Below are 19,656 nucleotides of genomic sequence, written 5' to 3' on the forward strand. Positions count from 1 at the left end.
AAAAAATATTACGTTTACCTTTCATTAAATTTGCTTATTAAAAACATCTTCTTGGGGCGCCTGGGTGGCGCAGTCGGTTAAGTGTCCGACTTCAGCCAGGTCACGATCTCGCGGTCCGTGAGTTCGAGCCCCGCGTCGGGCTCTGGGCTGATGGCTCGGAGCCTGGAGCCTGTTTCCGATTCTGTGTCTCCCTCTCTCTCTGCCCCTCCCCTGTTCATGCTCTGTCTCTCTCTGTCCCAAAATAAATAAAAAACGTTGAAAAAAAATTAAAAAAAAAATAAAAACATCTTCTTGGGAACCTGGGTAGCTCAGTCAGTTAAGCCTCCAACTTCAGCTCAGATTTTGATCTCACAGTTCCTGAGTTCGAGCCCTGCATCTAGGAATCCTCTGTCTCCCTCTCTCTCTGCCCCTTCCCCACTCATGCACATGAGTGCACATATGTGCATGCGCTCTCTCTCAAAAATAAATAAAAATATTTTTAAAAGTTAAAAAGAATTAAAAACATCCTGTTCTTAAGTACAATTTATTGTTTATGGTTAGAATATACAATCTACTCACAATTTTTGTTTTGTGGAATTCATAAAAGTTTGTCAACATTTTAAGATCATCTGAAAACATTGTCTATTCTGTTTGTAGGTTAGAGTCTTTTTTCTTTCTAGCAATCTACATTAACGAAGATTGTGTAAGTGCTTTAAAAAATCTGTATTGACATGGGGCTCAGTCGGTTAAGGTCATGATCTCATGGTTTGTGGATTCGAGTCCCGCATCGGGCTCTGTGCTGAACTCTTGCTCAGAGCCTGGAGACTGCCTCAGATTCTGTGTCTCCTTTTCTCTCTGCCCCTCCTCCGTTCACACTCTGTCTCACCCTGTCTCTCAAAAATAAATAAATAAATGTAAAAAAAATTAAATATTAAAAAATCTGTATTGGCTTAACTGAAATAATAAACTTCGTTTCTTATTCCTGCAATAGTCTAAGGTGGCTATAACTGGTCTGGTGATCTGCTCCGATGATTTAGGGACCCAGTCTCCTTTTGCCTTCCTAGGGCACTACTACTCAAAGTGTAGCAATGTACAAATTGTTATCTGTCAGCAATAAAATAAGGAGCTCATAGCAGAATATAAATCAACCGCATTACTTATCACAGTGTTTAATTCAGTTGATATATTGTTCATAGCCAAACTTTTCTCCATGAAGGATGCAGTGCCTGCTTTAGGGCCTGAGAATGCTCCACTGTATCTTCTATATCTTATTAGTAGGCCAGGAAAAGAGACAGCAGAGAGAATTGTTAGGAGACTGCTTTTGGTAGTAGCCATGCCTAGAAGTGGCATATATCATTCTGCCCACATCTCACTGATCACAATTCACATGACTTCATGCAACTATAAGAGAAGCTGGAAAAATATAGGATGGCTAAGTGCCCAAGAAGAAGAAAAAATGGTTTTGTGAACACAGTAGTCTCTGCTACAACTTTTTCTGTATTTTCCATTCTCCGTGCTCATCATAGGAATATCTGCAACACTTTTTGTTCTCAATCCATTACTAACAACCACATATATATGCATTTCTTCTTACCCAAGACATAAGGGTGACTTTCAATCAATACTTATTTTAAGACACAATATTGGGCTTTGTTTTTCTATTTTCTTCATCTGACCTATAAATAAGCTTTTTCCCTCAGTTTATACATACTTTTTAACAGACATCATTAGGTTGGTTCTCTGCCAACAGTAAATAACAGAACTAGCTGTGCCCATCCTGCCTTGAAGACTTTTTCCAGTTCTGATCACATGTCACACTATTGCTGTTGGTACATTTTAGAAACATACATGAATCAGATGCTTGGCCAGTATTATTGTCTAAACTCTTCAACTTGTCAGAGGCTTCTGAATGGCACAAATAAAATTTTTAAATTCTAATCTCACCATGACTTGTATTGTTAGTCCCACTTTACACAAAATTGTGTAGTCTTCTCTACATATTCAGAACTTGGGGGTTATAAAAGATTTCTTGATTTTTTTATTATAGGGCTAACTTTTCTGAAAGAGAAAATTTTGTTCACTCTTTCAGACAAATGGTTTAATTTTTTTCCCTTTTAATGACCCAATATGGATCTTCCACAGCAACTTGAAGAATGTATTTTAAAACTCATGATTCTTGAAGAACCACCCCAAATCTTAAAGGACAAAGACAAACCAGAGATTTCTGGAATCTCTGTGATAACTCAGCTTAAATCCAGGAATTATAAATGTAAAAACTAACGGGCCATAAAGATCTGAGGAAGTAAGTTTATTACAATCAGACTTGCAAGAGTGACTAATTTATCTCTCGTTCAGTTCAAGCAATTGTATGTTTACTTTATGCTTGGTAGCCTATTTTGAAAAATAATTGTAATAATTTGTCCAACTTGCTTTGCTGCAATGTAGTGTGTTTTAACTTGGTATGCTTTGTTTGGGCAGCTTTGTCAATAATGCAAATTTCTGATTTGTGGCAGAATGTGTGTGGTAACAGTGAAACCCAGACCTGGCTTCTATAGAAGGTGGGGTAAAGTTCATATACTTACCTATTTGGAAAGCTATAAAAAAGACAAAGTAATTACTCTATGGCATCTGAAAGGCGGAAACTTGAGTGCTATATATTGCACATTTTAAAAAGTGTGGATCATTTCTATTATTTTTTTCTGTAAAACTTGACTAGGATATCTGTATTTGGGTACCAATCATTGGTCCTTTGCTGTCATTACTTAGTAATCTTAACATCATGTTTTTAAATGTCAGATTTGTCCTATCCAAGAGTAAGTGTTTTTTCTTTTTTTGCAGTACTTGGGACTATTTCAGAGTTATTATAAGAACTCATTTTTCACTGGATTAGCACTGTGTCTCTCTTATGATCAATGTATGTTTTACGACCTTGTATTCATTTTATTGTCCATATCACTTTTAAAACGTAGCGATGATGGATTACTTAGTGTCATGAACTTGAGTTCATTTTGTTCAGCAAGAATTTTCCAACTTTTTAGCCCTCTTCTTTATTAAAAAAAAATTAACGTTTACTTACTATTGCGAGACAGAGAGACAGAGAGACAGAGCATGAGCAGGGGAGGGGCAGAGAGAGAGGGAGACACAGAATCTAAAGCAGGCTCCAGGCTCTGAGCTGCCAGCACAGACCCCGACACAGGGCTTGAACCCATGATCTGTGAGATTGTGACCTGAGCCAAAGTCAGAAGCTTAACCAACTGAACCACCCTGGCACCCCTAGCCCTCTTCTTGAAAAAGCAACACCTTCTTTCCCATAAATACCAATCTTTGGTAGCCATGCCTTTTCATGCTCACCTCAGAAACTTGATTGGAAGGCAATTCTGTATAGTTGGTCAAATTTCTGGATCACTAAGGGATGAACAGAACTTAGTCCTGTGCTACCATGGTACAGACTGTGATGACAATACATTGGTACCTAGCACATTTAATCTCAGAAATATTTTCGGATTTTTGTTTATATTTGGTATTAGTACATGGACAAATGTTTTATTCTTTTGTTGGCTTTCTCTTTAGATTTTCATAATCTATGTTCGAAAGGGGCTGAGAAAACTCTGCAAGACAACTTTGATACTAAAAAACAATGGAGCACTGTAATATTTGTCATTGTCATTTCTAATTGGTTTCATTTATACTATAGCAAGACCTAGTTTGATTTTAAGAGAGCTTATTTTCTCTATGTAGAGCATTGTATAGCAGCTAGCATACCATTTGTTATGTCGTAGATATAAAATTAAATATATTTCTAACCTCACCTGTGGGCGAAGGATAGTCTTATTTTAGACAGCAGTCAGTAAGTTCTGATGCCTTCATTCAGAAGTGACGACAGAATTTCCATACCGCATAAAGAATGCTCAGGAATGCTAGGAGATAGCCTCAAGGGCACTGGGGTATGTGTGTGTATAGGGAGGCTCTGTACAGCTCAGTGACATATGGCCACAGGGTATAATAGAAACAATGTTGAGTCAGCAGGACTGGGTGGCAATGCGAGGATTCTGTCTCAGCCCCTTGAGTTCAACTCTGACCTGGGGAGGCAGGACTAGGTTGTCACTGAGAGTACTTTCTATCTCTACAATCATTCAATTTATGACAGGCCCTGAAATGTGTCATTTCTAAAGCTAGATATATCTCAGTCCAGTTCTAAATTATGCCAAATGCTCTAAATTAAAACATTTAATTAACAAAATCACTAGGTGTTGCATGCATTCGTTATTAAATATCTGATGTACTCATAATCACTGAGTATCCTCTGGTGAAGAGTCAGCCTTTCTAAACTGCCTCACTCACAAAGGCTGATAATCTTTCCCTTATACAGGCAGTTGACACCATTGGGTACTTTTGATTTTCTATTCTAACTTTACTAATGTTTCTGTGATACTGATGAACATCTTGGATTTCTATCTCCTTAAAGAGCTACACTGGATATTAGTTGGCATTTTTCTTGAGACTTGTAGCTTATTAAAGCTAATCATTGGGGTATAAATAATATACAAGCATACATCCCTTCAGATGTTTCTATAATTTCCATTCCTCCTTTCTCTCATTGCTGACCTCATCCTTAAGTCTTGAAACCTTTTCTGATCCATTTCCTGCCTTTGAGAAACTTAAAGTCATACAGTCATTTGTAGGTGCCTATCCTATTCTTAAAACATAACTCTGAAATTGCTGGTGAAATTGCTGGTTCATACCAAAAAAGGAGACTTTAATTCATTTCCCTGAAAAGTTGCCATATCCTTTTCTCCCTTCCTTTCTTACCTTACAGAGATATCTCTCTCCTCTGACTTTTTCCTCATCCCAACCACCTGAGCGACCCCCCTTCAACTTCCCCTCCCCCTCTGCCACACATAATCTTTCAGGTACCAATGCGACAAAGAGCTCCCGTGTGTTAACTGACAACTGTGATGAATTCATAGTGACCAACCATCAGACATATGTGGTAAGGGATGAAAAGTTTGCATTCAGTCTCCTTGGAAAGGTGTTCTAAGGTCAGTAGTTGAAGTTTGCTGCAGGCATGGGATGACTAACTGAAGGGAAAGAGATGTGTATTCAGAGTCTCCTTATTCTGTTTAAGGACCACTCACTGTGGAAAGTCCAGTCTGAGCACCTTAGAAAGAATGAAGTATTATGTGATGTAATATATTATTTTCATTATCCTTCCTCTTTTATAATATGCAAGGTCTATTTATAGGTGAACTGAAAGGTTTTACTGATGATACTTCACAGTATAGGTATTGTACCTTTCATCTTGTTTTCAGTTGTGTAAGAAACACAACGAGTAACTTGAACAGCATCTGTCCATTTGTGAGGAGGATGCATCTGACTAATGAATCAGTCAATTACTCTGAAGATATTTCCTCACGTTGAGATGCTGTGACTCTAGGACAAATTTGGAGATATATTTCAACCATTATCTAAACGCAATGCTACTTGCAGAACAAGGGTCTGCAAACATTCTTTTGTGCAGGGGCTGATAATAAGTATTTTCAGCTTTGTGGGCCATTTAAGAGATCTTGGTTGCACATTATTCTTTTTTTAAAAATCCTTTAAAAATGGAAAAAGTGCTAGCACACGGTTCTTACAAAGTTTACCAACTTTTTGTTTAGATTGCAAACATCAGAGAAACTGCCATACGTACATAGAACTTTATGAGCTTGCTCCCTTAGACAACAATATTCTCAGTAAAATGGACTAAACTTCAATATAACAATTACAAAATTAAAATGCAATCCTAAGACGTGATGTATTTTCCATCATCACATATCTTATGGTGAACAAAGTTTTGATTTTTGTCCCCTACATAAGTAATATAAGGAGAATATATAACAATAAAAAATGAAAAAAAAAACTACTTAAAAATATTCCTATCTGGACAAGTTCCAGAAGGCTAGGAGTTTTAAATCACAAAGTAAAAATGATCATCTTCAGTCTAACCCAATTTACTCCTTACTTGAAACTCATCGTTGTCTTCATGCCTATGCCATCTCATTATATACGTCCATTTGCGACCGAAAGAAATTTATTAAAAATTCCATTCTGAGCATAAAAAACATCTAGCACATATCAGATCAACATTCAAAATGCTGATTGTTAGTGATGAGAATCAGACACCATATAGAAGTATTCCCTTTGTAGACATCAAAGAGAGTCTTTTTATCTAGGGAAGGGAAAACAACAGATGCTTTCAGAAGCACTATGATTAGTTGGTAGAGCCTGAGTATTCATTACATGTGACCTAAACAAATAGAAATAGCTTGACTTGTAGCTGATTTTGTCATGATGTCCAATCATTCATAATTGTGAATAAAGAGGATGCACTACTGTAAATCATACATTAACTAAATACAGGTGACCAATTGGAAAATAACTCACTTTTTGTCTTTTCTGAAATTCTGCTTCCTCATATATGGTGCTGCTATACTGGTAAATAATTTAGTGATTCTGAAACAAACAAAAAATTATTGGGTTAAGCCTTCTCAATTCTAAGAAAGAAGGTCTTTTTTAGATTAGCAGAATGTTCATAGAGGACAACTATAATTTTTCTGTGTAGCATAAGTAAGGCTAAGAAACATTTATCACTGAATTTCTCAAACCATTTTGTGCTGGAAAGCCTTATCAATCATTTGAGTATATGGCATTATTTTTGTTTTACTTCTTTTTTCCACATATATATATAAAAAACAACCTATAAGTAACCTGAGTGAAGATTCAACATGAGTCACAAATACACATTCCGTAACAGGAACTGCACAATATCATTTAAAAGCTTCTGAACAGAAAGTTTCTATTACATTTTTGTGCTCCAAAGGAAACCCAATGTCCTCATATCTCAAAAATCTTTTGGAGAGAACTTGTGGTTTAAGCAAGTGGAAAAAAGTCAATTGCATATTCTCTCTTCTAAGGGAGTGTTTTACTTAATGCTTTCAATATTATTAATTTCTTCTCAATTATGAATTGCTCTATTTGTGAAAATTACTTTGGGCCAAATAATAAAGTAAGTGCTTAATATGGAAAGGCAAATAAATGGGTTTCAGTCTCATTAATTTTTTGTTTTCTTTTATTTCATAAAATGTATTTCCATTCAGCAAATTTTAATTACTCACCAATTGTATGTAAAGTCCTATGTTATAATAGGTATATTATGGGATACCAAGATGGATCAAGGATGGTCCTTGTTCTGAAAGTGCTTAGCTTTAGTGATTATGACAATCGAGACATCCAAAACAATATTAAAATAGGGAGACACAGCGGCGCCTGGGTGGCTCAGTTGGTTAAGTGTCCAACTTTGGCTCAGGTCATGATCTCATGGTTTGTGGGTTCGAGCCACGCATCGGGCTCTGTGCTGACAGCTCAGAGTCTGGAGCCTGCTTCAGATTCTGTGTCTCCCTCTCTTTCTGACCCTCCCCTGTCCCCCCCCCCTCTCAAAAGTAATAAAACATTAAAAAATAAGTCTGGAGCCTGCTTCAGATTCTGTGTCTCCCTCTCTTTCTGACCCTCCCCTGTCCCCTCTGTCTCTCTGTCTCTCTGTCTCTCTGTCTCTCTCTCTCTCTCTCAAAAGTAATAAAACATTAAAAAATAAAAGACAGAGACCTACTACATGAAATGCTATAAACGAAATAAAGCTGCTTTTACCCTGATTGTTCACACGGATATCTTGGTCTGTACAATGACTTGTCTAAATGTGTCCTTCATAGCTTTCTTGTCACATATGTGATGATAAGAAAGCTTACTCTTAAAATTAGTTGCTGATATATGAAGAAGAGGCAGGCACACAGATACATACAGAACAAGAAAGCTGAAAACTATAAATAGATTGTCAACAACTCTGAAGCTAATTATGAAAATGGAAAGTTAATAGAAATGCTTTGAACACATGCTAAATTTCTATGGTAAGTCATTCAATCTCTTTAAATATTTGCTAATGCTATAGTGCTTTTGTACAACTTATTTTTATAGATCAAGAAATCTGTGATTCTCTTTTATTTAGAAATGATTTTCTATTCTGTAGCATGTGTAAGGTATGATTATACATTTTGAGAGCAATTGAAGCTCTACCTCGTCATTACGGTGAATCCTTCCAGACAGAACCATAAACAAACAGCCTAGTCCTCTGTGGGAGACAAGGATGTACACGTTTGATTAATGGTTGGCACGGATGACACCTGGAATCCAAACAGTTGGAGTCATACCTCAGGAAATGCTTCAAGGACATAAGGAAGCACCATCTGAAGCAACACAGATGCTGATAACAGAGAAATAGTTATATTCAGGATGAAAACTGTGAATAAAGGAAGCAACTGAACTTAAATAGAAACCAGAGGGCAGAATGCAGAGCAGGAAAGGGACGATGAAAGAACAAAAGCAGTGGGCCTGACAAGTGGCACCTGCTCTCATGAATCATACACCTTTTCCCCACCTTTTGAGTCGCTCTTGAGCTAGCTCCTCTTCAGTCTTCCCTCCTCCAGATAGGGTCGCCGAGCCATTCTCTCCTTTAACATTTGTTCTTCCCTTATTTTAAGTCTATCTCCGTGTCTTACTCATTTAAACTTTCATTATTCCTGCTTGCTTGCTTTCCCCCTCCACCCCTGTTCTTTTTTCCTGAAGGATAAGGTCCATCTTTCTAAGATTGAAAAATTACGGCTTCATTAAAAAACTCTATTTTTATTTCTGGACAATGGTATTTATACGGATAACATTTTAGTGAGTCAAGACTCACTTACGGAGAGGATCTATTACTGCAAGTCCCACGTGGCCACACTGGTCACAGTGGGATTTCCGAGGAAATAGAAGTCACAGTTGATCATCAAGTCTTATGTTCAGGTGTTTTTTCTGAAGCTCAGTTGATTTATATCTAAAGTGGAGCTGATATTGCATTTTTGAGGGTGGAAATTTATCTCGCTGAGAGCTGAGATTCTGAAATGACTACTTATGAAGAAATTGCCTTGTATCTATGTTCCTTAAAAAGTTTCTGTTCTTTTGATATGTTCTCAAAATTATGCTCTGATGTAGCCTGGACATGTATTTCCCAGTCCTGAAAGAAGATTTATATCAAAAGAAATAAAGGCACATGACCCTACTAATGATGGGTACTGAGAAAACAGACAATATAGTTATTTTATGTCTCTCAGCTAAGCTAGTGATTTAAAGGTAAAAGAAAAGCTTAAAGCAATTTTCTTTAGAACATAAAGACAGAGAAAAGTCCAGATGGACATAAACTATGCTCTTGGTGAAAGACACACAACTACAAATATTCATATTGCTGGTGAGTGGATGTACAGTATAGGTATTATCTCTTGTCGATCTCATGAGTAAAAAATGTAGCTTCTCTTTAGAATAAAGTTAGGGAGAGACAGGACAATTCGTGTTAGTAAGGTGAAAAATCCTTTGCCAGTCAAAGGCTTTTTGGTAAGAGTTAAAGCTCATAGTAAATAAAGAACTCTGGAATCAACAATGTGGACAGGCTTCAGGAAGACCCTACACTTAGCTTACTTTAGACTAGGGTCACTCTATTATTGCATGGATAATAGTGAAGGGTTTATGATTTTAACAACTACTTTTTCAAAAGTTATGTCATCTATACTTTAACATACAAATCATTGAGTTTAAGCCATGGTTCATTTTCTTAGTTAACCATCAGAGGTCATGCTCACTCATTGGATTATTATCCCTGGTGACAACATACTTTATAGTTACTGTACCAAGGGGAAACCAATTCACCTCCTAACTCCCCAAGCATTGGCTGTGCAAAACATAATTTATTTGTTCATCCTGATATTAACTTAACAAAAATTTTAGTTTATGCCCTCGGCGTTGGAGATGCAATAATAAACAAGAAAGGCACAGTTTCTTCCCTTATAGAAAGGGAGACAGAAAATTAAATTATAATGGATTCAAAGAAGGATAATTCATAAAGAATACATAATTCTTCTTAGGATGGCCAGAGAAAGGGCTGGTGTTTTGGCAAAGGGTTGTGAAAAGATGCACTTAAAACTTTTTAAACAGGGAGAAGAGTGGCCACATTTGTGATTTAGAAAGACCTTATTGGCTACAATGTAAATAATTGAATAGAGGATGACAAGATGAAAGCCAAGAATATCTTTTGAAGTTTTTCAGGTCTTTGATGACAATAACCTGGCTGAGGGAGGTGACATTAAGTAAGGAGAGAAAAGAAGAGATTCAAGACCATTTGAGAATAAACTAAGAAGCTTTGATAATTCATTAGATGTGAGGAGTCAGGGAAAGGACAGGACTCAAGAATGACATTCAGATTTTGAGCATCTGAGTAGATGGCCAATCAAGGATATTCAGTAAGTATTTGGATCTATATAATCTGAATGCACAAATATAGACAGTGGAGTAGCCAGCATAGACACGGTGCTATGTAGTTCCGTCTGTGATGGGGATTAATAGTTTAGAAAGCAACACAAGTGCTTTTTTAATGGTTGCTAATGGGAAGAATGTGGCAAATTAATAAGAATTCCCCAGGCTTTAAAATTAGCTTTTCACTTTTGTTGGTTTCCAAGAATATCCTTCATAGAAGAATTAATTAATTTCATGAATTTATTTAAAAAGTAATTACTTAAGAATAATTGTGGAATTATAAAAACTGTTAACCTGTTTGTATGTATATCCTAAACAGGAATATCAATCATACTTAAAAAGCACATTTTTCTTATATTTTTTCATTTTTAATTTATTTAAACACCACATTTTAAAACAATGCATATTTTCAATCTTAGATAATTTGACTATAACAGGAATTCTAAATAGGAAATCACCAAGTATTCATACAAAAACCACTTATAGCCTCTACTAATTTAGGCTCAGGGTTGGGGGAAGTTCTGTAATAACCAACTATAAGCAGTTCACTTGATTCACTGAAGGCAACCATGAATAGTTATTGTAACTTGCCTGATTAAAAAGTTTCCTGGGCTATGGATGAACAAACTATAGTCAATGAACTTTCAGATAAGATGACTTAATTAATTTTAGTTTATGTTATTTGTAATAAACCTTTTCTTAACATTTACTCTAACTCATCATTAGTTTGCTCATGATTTCCCAATGTTTACCTTCAACTCACATTTATCTTTTGAACTCTAAACAAATTGGGTAAAACAATATTTTGAAATATGATTTAAGGTTTCCTCCTCAACATTTTCTTATAATTTTTGCTCTGCCACCAATTCAGTCATAGTAATTCATTACCTCAGGGGAGGGATGATGCAATAGAAAGCAGAAGTAAATTTGGGGGCTTTTCGATTTCAACAGCCTATCCCTCAAGAGAATATGGGGAAGAATTCAGAACATAAAAATGGATTTGGAAGGCTATATGATAGTCAAAGGGCACAGGTTTTCCATTCTGGAGACGATTCAGTGTCTCTTGGCTGGGAAAGAAAATGAATCAGAGAAGCAAAGAAAGCTGAGATATTGATGCATCCCTGAGAAGGTTTTTTGTGTCTGCCTCTCTCTCATTCACCTCACCACATCCAAGCCAGGACCAGGTCCCAAGGCAGTGGCTGGAATCCTAGTGTAGACAGAAGTTGTTTTTCCCCAGACCCTCTCCAGACTTACAGTACTGCACATAAAGACTTAATAAAAAGCAACATTAATTAAAACAATGAAATATTAGGGTGCCTGGGTAGCTCAGTGTATTGAACATCTGACTCTTGGTGTCAGCTCAGGTCATGATCTCGTGGATCATGGGTTCAAGCCCAAGGTTGGCTCCACACCGACAGCATGGAGGATGCTTGGGATTCTCTCTCTCCCTCCTCTCTGCCCTTCACCTGCTCAAGCTTGCTCTCTCTCTCTCTCTCTCTCTCTCTCTCTCTCTCTCTCTCTCTCTCCCTGTCTCTGCAATTAAACTACTGGCTCAATTAAAATATCAATATTGGGAAACTTGGGATTTTGCCCCTACCTCAAACCAAAATATCAAGTCCAGGTGGATTATTTATCTAGTTGTGAAAGTTAAAACAATAAAGTTTAAAAATGTTTATTTATTTTTGAGAGAGATAGAGACAGAGAGACAGAGACAGAAGGAGGGAGAGAGAGAGAGAGACAGAGAATCCCGAGCAGGCCCCGCACCATCAGCGCAAAGCCGGACATGGGGCTTTAACTCATGAATGGTGAGAACATGCCCTGAGCTGAAATCAAGAGGTGCTTAATCGACTGAGCCACCCAGGTGCCCCAAAACAATAAAGCTTTTAGAAGATAATATAGGAGAATATCTACACAACCTTAAACTTAGAACAAAGAAAGACTTCTTAAACAACGTATAAAAAGCACAAAACCTAAAGTAAAATGGTACAGTCCTGATCCTCAAATGGCTTTGGCACAGTCTACAAAGATGCTTTAGCTTCCTTTCAGGTTTTTCCAATTCACGTGGCACACAAATAGCAATCACGGTGGCTAACACATCTTCCAGAAACAACACTACAGCAGTTATTGATATAGATTCTTCAAAGATCTCCTTATCTCATCATTTGCTGTAGCGAAGGCTGATTTTGTAGGTTCAAGAACAAAGGTAATTATTTCAAATCTTTAAGGGAAAAATTTTAAAGCTGTATCAAAGGAGAAATGGGGAAAGGGAAGGCTAATTTTCTGAGATCCAGGAATCCTGTGTTCCATGCTGCCTCTGCTGCTAGCTTAGAAAATATCAGTGTTTCTGGGCTTCATATTCATCCCCAAATGGAGAATGATAATGTCAATTTGTGATCGACTATTCAAAGGATGTGATAAACATAAATGCAGTATTAAAGTTTTGTGAATTCTTCACAGAAAATAAACGCAATGTAAACCCAGCAATGCCATGATTAAAACATGCTTTATCTTCTCTATATTTCTAGACATAACGGTTATTTACATAATCCTTCCAGTACCTAGAAGAGCTTATGCCCACATCATTTCACTTACATCGATTGCTCTATAGAACCCACAGATACCTGTACTTGGATTTCTTGAGTAATAACCACTGCAGCTAATTATAACTTTTTGAGAAAGAAATTTTAAAAACAGTGTCTTCCTCAAATTTAAAATTCAGTGAATGAAATTTGACAAAAATCCATTAAATTAAGTCAGGGTTATCCAATATTGTATTAGAAAACCTCATCAGTACAATAAAGTAAGAAAAAGAAATAAAGATGTTTGGAATTTCAGATGGTAGGATTGTATCTATAGAAAATCCAAACAAATGTATAACTAAATTATTAAAGCTGATAAGTGAGTTTTACAAGGTTAGTGGATACAAAGTCAATATTGGCAAAAATTAATTGTAATGTTAATACCAGCAGGAAAACATTTAGTTAAATTTGAAATGCAATGCTTTCACAAGAGCATAAAAGCATGAATATGTAGGAATAAATCTCACAAATGATGTTTAAGACCTCTATCCGAAAACCGTAATTATCGCTGAAATGAATTAACAAAGGCCAAAGTAAATAAGGTAATATATATCTGAAGAAAATAAATCACTGTCTCAAGAAGATACCTGCACTCCCATGTTCACTGCAGCATTATTAACAATAACCAAGACATGGATACAACCTGAGTCCACTGAGAAATAAGAGGATAAAGAAGTTCTGACACACACTCAAACTCTAAGATGAGTCAGTTCTGGGCATACAGCGTGGTGACTATAGTTGAAAATACTGTGTTGTATATTTGAAAGTTGCTAACAAAGCAGGTCTTAAAAGTTCTTACCACACGTGCACACGTACACACACATATGTAACTGGAGGGTGATGGGTGTGTTAGCTAACCTTAGTTTGGTAACGATTTTGCAATGTATATGTGTATCAAAATGTCACCATGTACACTTTAAATGTAATGTTATAAGTTAAATTATATCTGAATAAACCCGGGTGGGCGGAATTCTGTCCCTTAAAGATTTGAAATAGTTACTTCTGTCCCTGAAACTTCAAAGTCAACTTTCACTACAGGGACTAATTAGATCCAGAGGTTTTCAAAGAATCTGTGTCACAGCAGCTACAGTGTTGCTTACTATAAGATGTCTTTACTCACAGTGATTGCTACATGCGTGCCCAGTGCAATGGAAAAGTCTGAGCTAAAAGCCAAGGCCATTTGAGGATTTGTGGTTGTATCATTAGTTGCTAGACATGTTTGAATCTCTATCACACTCACAGTTAGCTTTAAGCATTTCCTTCAGAAAGTTCTTCTCCATCACTCACTGATTCCAAGCACATTTGGCTGCTGCCTGTGTAATGAATGCTATTGTTTCTTAATTTTTTCTGCTTGTTTGGTGAAACTGCTTCAAGGTTGCTGTAAAACGTTTTCTGACACTCCATTTCTGCTCTTGGTACATGACACACAGAGTCCTGTCGTAAAATTGTAAAATATTTGGTATCTGTAAGTTTTGAGGAAGCTCATGGTAGGAATTATATTGACAGCTTCAAATGTGAATTTCGAGCCCAATTCTAATTATAAATTTGACATTTTGCTGTTTTTTAAAAACTTCCTTTCTTTTGGTTTTATATTTTCATTTGACCTCTTTTTTTTTTTTTTTTAACTCCAAGCAAATTAGTGCTGTGGTGATGTCTTCCCAGGAAGGAGACTCCCCACAGAATGCATACTGCAGCTACATCAAGCACGGCATATGAAACCACAGAAACTAGGGATACCGTTAATCTGGGTGGGAGGTCTGGCTCTAAAAAGCCAAAGAAGTCTTCTACTCTCACTTATGGTTTTATGTATCAGCATGAACCAAGAGCCAAGGTGAGTTGGGTTTCTATTTTCAGTGTATAATTTGGTTCCTTGAGATGATATTGAACTACTTATATAACAAACATACAGACATTGAATCAATACAACTTTGCTATAGCTGTTGTTGCTGGGTTACTATGTTGGAAAAAAAAAGTTGTGTGTTGGAATCTTCTTTTTTTAAGTTTATTTATTTATTTTGAGAGAGACAGAGAGAGACAGAGAGAGAATGGGCAGCAGAGGGACAAAGAGGAGGAGAGAGAGAAATCCAAGCAGGCTCCGTGCTGTCAGTGCAGAGCCCGAGGTGGGGCTCAATCACAGGAACCAAAACATGAGAACATGACCTGAGCCAAAACCAAGAGTTAGACACTTAACTGACTGAGCCACCCAGGCGCCCCAGATTGGAATTTTCAAAAATGTAATTCTAAGGCAACAACCAGGTGACAACATCAGGCAATATTTATCAACCCCTTATTTTTATCATTGTGTTATATTGTGATACAGCATGTTATCAGTACAAAATGCTTTCCCTCCGGGGTTCACACCTGACAGTGATTTCTAGGGAACCCAACAGGATTGGGTTCCACTGGCCAACTCGCAGGAGAGACCAGAAGACATCTGAAGGAAAGAATTTGAAGTATTAATTTCTAGACTAGGGAGTCTGGCAATTTGGAATACAGTGGAGTGTCTGTCTTGCTAGGGAGGAGCAGGACAGAGGGGGGGAAAGGGCAGCCAGTGAAAAGGACTGCCAACCATATAAGAAAAGGTAACTTTTTGGGGCGCCTGGGTGGCGCAGTCAGTTAAGCGTCCGACTTCAGCTCAGGTCACAATCTCGTGGTCCGTGAGTTCGAGTCCCGCGTCAGGCTCTGAGCTGATGGCTCGGAGCCTGGAGCCTGTTTCCGATTCTGTGTCTCCCTCTCTCTCTGCCCCTCGCCCGTTCATGCTCTGTCTCTCTCTGTCCCAAAAATAAATAAACGTTGAAAAAAAAATTAAAAAAAAAAAGAAAAGGTAACTTTTAAGAAATGTACCTCCTTTCCCCACTGAAATCAATTATCTGGGTGTTGATGTGAGAGACACAAAGAAGGGTCCTTTACTCACTTATGGTCCCTGAGAAGAGAGGACAGCATGGAGCAAAGCGGAACAGTAGAACATGGACGAGCCTTAAAGGTCAGGGGTGGGGGGCGCAAGACCAACTGAGTCTTGGGCAGAGCATTGCAGCTTCCGGGCACTACCTCAGCAGTTAGGGCAGAAAAGGGAAGAGATCGGTTCCCTTAGGCATGTGAAGTGTCTGGTGCATGGTAAAGAAAGTCGACCCAGAAAGTTACTGTTTGTTGCTGTTCTTCTGTTCCTATTTTCAGTCCCAGGCCAATTCGACCTGCGAAATGCAGATCACATAAACATTGAAATACTCTCTTGAGAAAAAGAAAGGCACACCCTTCAACTTTCCCTTGGCCCATATTCCTTCCTAATTTTCCATCTTCTTAGATAATGTTTCTTATACCTGAAACATCTCTCTACTTCTCTGCTGCCCCCCACCCCATTTAATCGTATCAGTCATGGTGTAGAAGCCATGTTAAACTGAATTCTAACTCACATCCTATATCATAGTGTGGATGGTTTGAATTTATTCTTTCATCTGCTTCCCTTATTTGTGTTTCTTTTCCTGGTCAATTTTATCCGTCTGTCAAGTCACCTAATGTAAGGCCTTTGGAGCCACCCCAACTCCTCTTTCAGCCTCACTCTCATTCTGCACATTGCACATTTCTTCTGCTCTCTCGCTGGGCTGTACTCCACTCTCAGGCCCTCACAGCCGGCCACACACAGCTCTGCCCTAAACTGCTAACACAGCTTCCTACCTGCAGCCACTATCCCCTCTTCTGTCCTCTGGAAGCTACCAGAATTATGTCTGCAGAATGCAAATCAGATTATGTTATTTCTTTATTTTTTTTTTTAAGTTTACTTATTTACTTTGAGAGAGAGAGAGAGAGAGAGAGAGAGAGAGAGAGAGAGAGAAAACATGAGCAGGGGAGGGGCAGAAAGAGAGGAAGAGACAGAGACTCCCAAGCATGCTCCGTGCTGTCAGCGCAAAGCCCCACACAGGGCTTGAATCCACAAACCATGAAATCATGACCTGATCCAAAATCAAGAGTCAGACGCTTAACTGACCGAGCCACCCAGGCGCCCCAAATTATGTCATTTCTTTAACTTAAAATTGCCCGTGCTTCTACAAAGAACACACTAGATGTTTTTTTTTTTTAATTTTTTTTTCAACGTTTATTTATTTTTGGGACAGAGAGAGACAGAGCATGAACAGGGGAGGGGCAGAGAGAGAGGGAGACACAGAATCGGAAACAGGCTCCAGGCTCTGAGCCATCAGCCCAGAGCCTGACGCGGGGCTCGAACTCACGGACCGCGAGATCGTGACCTGGCTGAAGTCGGACGCTTAACCGACTGCGCCACCCAGGCGCCCCCACACTAGATGTTTTTTAAACTGGGAGTGGGGGGATAAAGAGATGCATGATGGCTTTCAAGGAGGTCTAAGAACCCTCTGACACTGCACTCAAGGACTTGTTTTATGAGCATGACGTACGCTTGTCACTAAGTGTCAGCAGATTTCAACAGACCCTCAAAAGTGCCTGTGCTGTGACACAGCCTGTGCTCGCCACCAGGTCAACCAAAGCAGGTGCAGTGCAATGCAAAGGGAAGGAGCACACAGTGCCGAGGGTACCACTGAGCTCCAGAGTCAGACAGTCCTGGGTTCAGTCACCTTGCTGGCTGATCTGGCACATGGGGGTAATATCCCTCTTCTCACAGGACTGTTTTAGATATTAACTTTAATAACAATGTAAGGTAACTGGGAAATAATAGACACTCGGCAAATTGTTGCTTCTTCACCATAAATCTTCGGATGTCCAAAGACAAAATATTTGTAAGAACACCACTCTCAACCTCCCTAGCAATAAATCCCTCCTTTATCAGTTGGTGATTTTTGCTTCAAGTCATAAAAGTCCATATCAAATTGGCTACATCATTTAAGGGAATATATTACCTCATGTGGCTCAAAAAGGCTCAGAGAGAGAGTATGCTTCAGGTCCACCTCCAGTGTTCTCTTCTACTTGGCTCTGCTCTTCCCTGTGCATCAGATTCTTCTTCTTCGGGCCAGTTTTCCTCGTGGTGACAAAGTGACTACAGCAACTCCAGCCCTCACAACTGCACTTCACACCATCTAGAACAATTAACAGTATTTGCATCCGGGAATTCCCAGCCAAAGTCGAGATTCCTTCTACTAGGACTGAGATGCCCTCACTGGCCCACCCCTGAGTGCACCTCTACCCCTGAGGTTACATCTTTTGCCATAAGCATCTCTCGAGCCAGCTGAATCCACAAAGGGAATTCAGGGCCATTGTGAAGAACAATATTTACAAAATTTAACAATCCATATGACGCAAACAACTAATCTGAACACATACCAGCCCATTCAGAACAGATGTCAGTTGGAAAACAACCGGTATTTCTGGACTGGTGCTGAGAACTGAGTCTCAACTCTGCCTTGGGGGAGGAAAAAGATGTTGGCACCTCTCAGGGATCCACTGTGCATACCTACTCAAGAATGAGCTAATCTTCATCATTCTTCACACCGTGCTTTGCAGCTAGAGAATCAGGATTCAGCTTGTGCTACCTGCTAATGGGCTTTGCCTAGAAAACAAGGTAGGAAGAGAGAAAAAAGGCAGTTATGACATCTCCTATTCTCTATAAAGAAATAAATCCACTGGAGAGGAAAAAAAACCCTCTTAACTCCAAAAATGTTTCTAAAAAGTTCTACTTTAACACTTCGGGTTGGTAATTTATACCACTCTCATACACAGAAACACTTAGAAATGCATTACTTCCTTTTAATCATTTCAAGTCATTTTCAAAAGTTTAGCAATCCCGAAGCAATTTTTAGTCTACGACAGGAAGACCAATTAACACTGTTTGCTATTGTTTAGTTTCATTTCATATGAAATTATTCACAAATCATTTCTCGAATCCAACCCAGGAATTCAAACTGTGAGCACAAAACAGAGCCTCACATTATGGAGAAACATAACTGGGCAACTTTGCTTCTCCTTTGCCTCTAAGTTCTGCTTTTCTCAGCTATGGGTCTGGAAACTTTCCAGATGCCAACAGGGTGGGGGAGTTGTAACACCGGCTTGGCATGTGAACCACACCACAGATTCTTCAGCAAAATGTCAGAGTAATAACGTGAATGTGCTGGAATGTGGGGCGGGGGGGGGGAGAGTGGCAGCTGGTCTTTAATCTTAGGTAGTATTTTCTTTTGAAAAATCAAATTAAAAAGAGAATGTGTGCCCAGATTAGCTGGTTTGAAAACCCTTGGTTTATCTGAAAGTAGGAAGTAGCTTTAACATGTCTCAGAGGCAAGGATAAATCTGTTACTATTCTGTTTGTTGTAGTCAAAGGATGCAGTTACCCTGGAGGACTTCCACAAGAATAACTTATTTTAGAACTTCACATGAAATATATGAGGAACACATGTCATGGTCCCGTTTCACTCATTCATTTATTTGCTCATTCATTCCATTCAAGAAATGGCTGCTGAACCAAGAACACTTGGTTGTCAGGCAATGTTCTAACTCCTTCAAGGACAGAATACAACCAAATAGGCTAAGTCCTTGCTCTCTTGGAGCCTGTATCCCAGCGCAAGGCGGACGAAAGAACAAATAAATTTTAAAATAGCAAACAAATAAGCACAAAATATATAGAGTGGTGATAAATGATATGAAAAAGATCAATAGAGTTACTGAATGGAGAGAGGGGTCGGTGGTGAGGTGATACGTGTAGGAGGTCAGGGAAGACCTTGCCTTTGGGTAGAGAATCCTGAATGAGTAAGAGAACAAGCCTGCAATATCT

At 38.4% G+C, this 19,656-nt stretch overlaps 1 long non-coding RNA gene across 3 annotated transcripts in view; it reads right to left on the bottom strand.

Moving 5' to 3' along the window:
- Window positions 1-19,656, bottom strand: part of LOC111562286 — a 437,724-nt gene that overhangs the window by 74,945 nt on the left and 343,123 nt on the right. For 2 of the 3 annotated variants that reach the window (XR_006585378.1, XR_006585377.1), the window contains exons 4-6: window positions 18,346-18,441; window positions 17,795-17,971; window positions 6,403-6,471 (exon numbers count right to left, since the gene is read on the bottom strand). This is a non-coding gene — a long non-coding RNA (uncharacterized LOC111562286). Of the gene's footprint in view, window positions 1-5,270; window positions 5,410-6,402; window positions 6,472-14,169; window positions 14,364-17,794; window positions 17,972-18,345; window positions 18,442-19,656 lie in introns of all 3 variants that reach the window. The other variant, XR_006585376.1, reaches the window with a different exon arrangement.

The sequence above is a fragment of the Felis catus genome, chromosome C2 (genome assembly GCF_018350175.1).
Source record: "Felis catus isolate Fca126 chromosome C2, F.catus_Fca126_mat1.0, whole genome shotgun sequence".
NCBI lineage: Eukaryota > Metazoa > Chordata > Mammalia > Carnivora > Felidae > Felis > Felis catus.